We start from the raw sequence: 6,783 nt of genomic DNA on the forward strand, positions 1-6,783 counted from the left end.
TTTACTCAGCTGTTTGTGTAGGAGTGAAGCCTGGTGAGTCTTGGCAGCTGGTCTGGGTTTCTGCCCTGAATGGCAGCTCCAGGCCACTGGGCTGGCCGGAGCTGGCACCAGCTTGGTGTGCTGGTAGTAGTTGATTTACAATTACAATTGGGACTGGAGTTTCTATCATAAGTCATTGTGGTTATAAGTTGAGTTTTGATTCTATGACATTTTATAACAGCACTAACATGACTGTTGGGATGATAAACAGTCATAACTGAGGGAATCAGCATTAATGCAAGGAGCAGGCTCTACTCGGCACATCATCACTTCAAATGGTAGGTAAATGAATGGTTGTAAGTCAAGGAGTACCTATAGTACCAATAGTTCAGACATTAGGCTAGAAAACCAGGAGAGTAGTCCCATTTGTGACACAAAGCTAGCTAGGTGATCTTGGGTCAGTCATTTTCTCCTAGACCTAGGAAAGAGGCAATGGCAAACCACTTCTGAAAAACCTTGCTAAGAAACTGCAGAGGCTTATCCAGGCAGCCTCTGAGAATCAAATACCATTGAATGGAAAAATACTATCATTAATAAGAATGCCTTTAGAAACGTGTTGCAATGTAACTCTATAATGAGTTAAGTAGGGCATATCATTAGAGGCAATGATATGGACCATGTATGGTCTTTGATTGGTTTGCCAAATGTTGCATGCATATATAGAAAGGCAAGGAAAAATTAAGGCATGTCTTCAGTTGTTTTCTATATATTTAATAGTCAGCATTTACATTTTCAATACTTATTTTAAAGTTAATACTGTAACTATAAATTAGTGGTGTTTTTTTTTTCATTTTCTTACCCAACAAAGTCTAAGAATCTCTGGTTGCCAAATATTATTCCAGGTTGGCGCTGGTTTTTTTTATATTTGTCTGAAGTGTTCTTTCAGCAGATTTTATATGCTGGAACATACTGAGTTCTAAATGAGAGTAGAAACAAAGCCACAAATCAAAGCCTAGAACCAGTAATTATTGGGAAGATCATTTTATTTCACCACAGCATTGTTGGTTTGAGCATTCAGATAAAAGCTGGAACATGAAATTGCTGACTTAGAGTTCATTAACAAACACAATGCTGTCTCCACTTGGCTGAAAAAGCATTATGGACGGTTTTCTCTGTATGGATGTTAATTGTCCCCATATGAAGTTAATATTATTTTTCCAGATAGATGAGAGTAATTAGCAATAGCTGTGTGCCTTCTGGCTGCATTAGGAATGATCCCACGTATCAAAATAAAACTCAAAATGAGTTTATCACCTTGAAATCTGATAAACTGAGAATACCAATTCTCATTACAATATAAACTACACTCTCTTGCACAGTCTTTGCAAAAAAGCACATCATATGTGTATGCGTTTCTTTAGTTGTTTATATCAAGTTTACATGCTTGATAATCTTTCAACCTATCAGAAACGTTTGAGATGAAAACTGCAGCCTATGGAAATTTGTTGTTAAAATGTGCCTGATTATTAGGATAGCTTCAGTAAATTAGTGACATTTACTCCTGAGTAAATAGGCGCAAGATTGTGCTGATCTTCTTTATGAGATTGCAACGCTTTGTAGTTGTTTTACGTTAAGATTTTACCATGAAACAAAGTATGAAATATGTGCAATGGGAAGAAGAAAGTCACTACAACATTATCATTAATTAAAAGGAGAAGGGGAAAATAAAACTCAGTGCGTGCATGTCTTTACTTTATGATGCAGAATTGAACACCTCATGGAGAGCTCACTGACTCACTGTTAATGTTAGAGCATTTTAGAAGGAAAGAAGGAAGTATCTGATACCTAATATGTCTATAGGGTAGTAGTCTTCTGGAAAGTACTACAGAGGTACACCATTGGGGTCTTTGGTATTTCAACACTGTCTTCCTGCTGCTCATTTACTGGTGAAGGATGAGGTGTGGTATAATTGTCATAGAATTATTGTACTATGGATTATTAGTGTGGCTTAACAATTGGGTATTATGTAGTATGTTATAGAAGAAGATTTTGATTAGTGAACTAATGAACTCACAAAATGATTGTTCATATTGTTTGAATTTCCACTATTCAGAGTGATATTTCTTTGGAAAACAGGATAATTGGCTGCAGCTTGATAAAAACAGGCAATTAAAATTTTTAAACATAAATTGTATATGTGCATTAGAGAAATACTGTATAATAGCAAAAGAAGATAAACTCATATAAAAAGTATACCTGCTATCTGGTGTTGTTCTTCAAAATGAGTGTATTCTATTTTACTTTTCCTTGAACAGAAAATATTTTCCTCTGTTTTGCACGAATTATTAGTCTAAAACCTTAACAGCAATTGCTCATGGACTAGCCTCACACTAACTGAATTTTGGCTTGCATTAAGCTCAACCTGGTATCAATTTATAAATCTCACTAAATCAAATTTTGAACTATTCAAGCTGACACTAATCTCGACCTACCTACACATCCAATTGTAGGTAAAACACTGCAACGCATCACGTATCAATGTTTTAGTGTTCTTTGTTCACTACGGAGATGTTAATGTTATATATTTATTGTGGGCAGGCTATTGTTTCATATTGTTTGCTTGTTAAGAGGCCATTAGTTGAATGAAATTAGTAACACACCTATATGATAAACAATACATTTTTGATTATGTTGTAGTTTGAATTGTTCCATATATAGTAATCTCCATGAATATCCTTATACTTTCTTCTAACATGCAGAATTACAGATGTAAGCATACTGTGCGGCTAAATAGTTTGTTAACTATAAAAGCGCACAGTTGGAGGATTATGGAGGGCTTTAGCTCAAATCCTTGCTTAATGCAGAAAGTCTAGACATAAGGGCATCGTTGATAAATGAGTATCTTTGCATATAGTTGCCCAGTGAAGGAGCACCAATCATCTGCCCAGTGAATTGATTTTACTATTGTGGAACTGTGCCTACCATTATTATTTTTTCTTTTTAGCCAGAATGGAATCCTTTGTTAATCTTTGGTAACAAAGAACAAATCTTTCCCCTTTTCTATGAAACTGTTGTTTAAAGTTCGATGCAGTGCTATTCCTCCTTGACATTTGGTGAAAAAACAGCAATTGAGAGAACAGAGGATTTCAAAGTTGGGAAACAAGTTGTTGCTTCATGAATATGAGTCTATATTAAAAAGAGAAATTATAAGGTTCTTTATAATATCTCCATTCTTTTTCTTCTCATGATGCCAATATGAAGTTACAGACAAATGTTTTTATAAACTGTAGAGTAGTAAATAAGCCTTCTAAATTTGCTTTGTCCACTGCATTGAGTACCTTAAAACAGGTATCTCTAATACATCCTGAAACAGGACATTCAAAATCTAAATGATGCTGGCTACCTGAAAGGTTTTGTGTATTTATTCAGCTCATATATATGCTTCTAAAATGAAAGTCAGTAGTAAATTAAAACAGATACTTCCAAAACCATTCATTTATATCTTACACTTTGTATTGGCCTAGATCTTTTTTTTTTTTAGTTTTACACATATTAAATTCACTTCAAACATTTACCAGTAACTTCATATTCACTCAATATATTGGTGCATATACTTTATTTGAATCATACATCAACCTCTAAAGCCAAGGGTTTTTCTAAGACTGTAGCTATCTTTATACATTCAATCCAACATACGTTTATAAGCCATACAAATAGAGTCTTCTTTAGATATAGAGTTGACATTGTTTCTACTCCAGGATTCTCTGAGACATCAAGAGACGATAGAGCCAGAAATCATTGTTTTGCCCAAATTGATTTTCCTTAAAATGAGATTAATGACATTGTTGTGATGTACTGCTTAGCTGTACATATATAGAGCTTGAGCAAATGGCACTTTATAATTCACTTCAGCAGATGCTGCCTGTTCCCCAAACCCTTTTCTAGAAATCCAGAAAACTCCATAGGACTCTTACAGAAAGCCTTTAAGTTCATTTTCATTTCTTCTCCAAAACCTGTTTCTTTGATTTCCCTGTATTTCTAAATGAGGCTTCTTTGAGCATTCATTTAGGAACAATGTTTAGAAGGAAGAGCATGGAGGATTATCTGTGTCCCTGAGATAATGCCCATGCTATGGCAATGCTTCACGATAACATAGGAGCAGCTTAAGTCTGGAATAGGAAGGCAGCTTTAGCTCACAGAAGTTTTATGACAAGGCATCAGGATCCTGGAAACAGCTAATCTCTTCAGTCTTATAGACATATCAGATATGGACAATTTAATGACTATTATGAGTTATGATTTCCACCGTCTATTTTGTGAGATTTGATCCTTAACCCTGATATATGTACCAGCAACCAAAGGAACCAACAAAGTGATCTAGAGCAATCTGTTCTTTGGAGTAGAAAAGGTATTGCTACTAGCACAAACCTATCCAACCTAATGGGATTGGGCATCCATCTTTTAATATTGAAGTAATTTCCAATAGCTACTAATTTTGTAGATATAATATGCCAGATTTTTTAATCTTCAAACAATAGTCCTATGTTGATAGTTCATAAATCTGGATCACAGTATATTTAAGTATTGCATTTCAGTAAAGTTGCATAATTATAACTGAATGTATTTGCAGGTCCCCTTGAATGCATCAACATCAAGTATAGTCTCTATTGCAAAACCAATGTTGGTACATACTGTATGTATGCCACAGATAACACTTCAGTTTCTCTTTTTGCATATTCGTTTTTGCCTAACTGAATGCCTGTACAGGACTTACAATTTGCATAACACTATGCTGAAATCAACCTTGCAATTTTTCAAAATATCTTTTTCCACTCATGTAAGAAGTACTCATGTAAGAAGTAATTGCCTTTCCTTCTTTATTACCAACGTCCTTACCATTTCCTTTAGAGTTTACAGTAATCTCCTGTTAGTGTTTTGAACTTATTTAATGACTTAAAATGCGGGCCACTGTTGTTGTTATTATTTCTGTTACACACCTTTCCATCGCTCTGAATCCTTTTCTCTGGTATTCTCTCCAAGTTCATTGAGAAAAGTTCTCTCCTACTGAAGAATGTGAAGCTAAGAAAGCTGCAAACCATTTCACCCATGAGAATTGTTTCTTTGAAGGAAGTTTCAAAAGCAATTTATCTTTCATCAGATTGAATGAGAACTGTTATGAAGAAATGCCAAATATTTTTCCCCTGTATGGCATTAAGTTTTTTGGCACACAGAATCTTCATTTTGCTCAGTCAGCAGTATCTACAAAGTCTTTAAAACTAGCCTATTTAGACAAAATAGGAATAAATTGCAGTCTCTTACAGTGAAAGAAATGCCACTCATTACTGTAGACAGAAGAACAGATCACATAATGATTTACTTTGAAGCAATAATGCCTTAGCATACATTTATCTCTTTTTACCTCCAAAAAACATTCAGTTGTATCTGGAATGAACATAATGTCCATTATCAGTATATTGGAAATTAAAATAAAATATATGAGAATACACTATACCTTAAATATGTATTTATTTATTTAATTTATATTGCCGCCTATTCACCCAGGCCGACTCAAGCAGCTTACAGAATATAAAACCACATTTAAAACAATAAAACTAACAAAAAGAATCAAATAAATTAATATAGGTAAAGGTTCCCTCGGATTTATGTGCTAGTCATTACCGACTCTAAAATCACCCCCCCTACCCCAGCGACAGCAGATCACATGAGTCATTTAATGGGTTCCATCCTGCTCTGGATTCCCCAGGCCAGCTGGCAGAACCAGGTCTTCAGCACCTTTCAGAAGAGTATTAGAGTGGGGGCCATTCTAATCTCTGGGGGAATGATGTTCCAGAGAGAGGGAGCCACCATTGAGAAGTCTGTTTTTCTGGGTCCCACCCGGTGTATCTCCCTCAAGGATGAGACCGAGAACATTCCCTGCCTCCTTGCTCTGATGGGTCAGGTAGATGTGACTTGCAAGAGATGGTCCCTCAGATAAACTGATCCCACAAAGGGCTTTAAAGGTGACAACCAGCACCTTGAATTGCATCCAGAAGCAAATCGGCAGCCAATGCAGCTCCTACAGGAGAGGTGATATATGTATGCACCAGGGTCTGCACAAAACCATGTGGGCCACTGCATTTTGCACCAACTGGACTTTCCTGATTCTCTTCAAGGGCAGCCCCTTGTAGAGTGTATTGCAATAGTCAAGACAGGAAGTGACTAGGGCATGAATGACTGTGAGTAGGGATTGTTGATCCAGGAAAGGGTGTAACTGGTGAACATCCTGCATTTGTGCAAAGGCCTTCCTGGCCACAACTGCCATCAAGAGTCATGAGTCCAGGAAAGCCCCAGATTATGCACAGGGTCTGTTTGGGGTAGTGCACCCAAGACTAAAGATGGCAATTCTCCCTCAGCCAATGAACCCCAAACTCAGAGCCATTTGGTCTTGCCAGGGTTTGCTTTCAACTTGTTGTTCCCAATCCAGCCTCTAACAGACTCTAGGCACTGTGAGAGAGAGGACATAGCATCACTTAACTCACCACGGATTGAGACATACAGCTGAGTATCATCAGCATATTGGTGATACCTCAGTCCATGGTGATGGATGATCTCACCCAGCAGCTTCATATGAATGTTGATTAGGAGCGGAGAGAGTACCAAGCCCTGTGGAACTCCAGAAAGCAGAGGACTGGATCTCTCCCCTCCTATCAATACTCACTGATAGAGGCTGCAGAGGAAGGAAGTGAACCAGGATAATACAAAGCCTCCCACTCCCATCCCCCAAAGATTCCAGGACAATACCAT

The sequence above is a fragment of the Natrix helvetica genome, assembly GCF_964273705.1.
Source record: "Natrix helvetica genome assembly, chromosome: 2".
Taxonomy (NCBI): Eukaryota; Metazoa; Chordata; class Lepidosauria; order Squamata; family Natricidae; genus Natrix; species Natrix helvetica.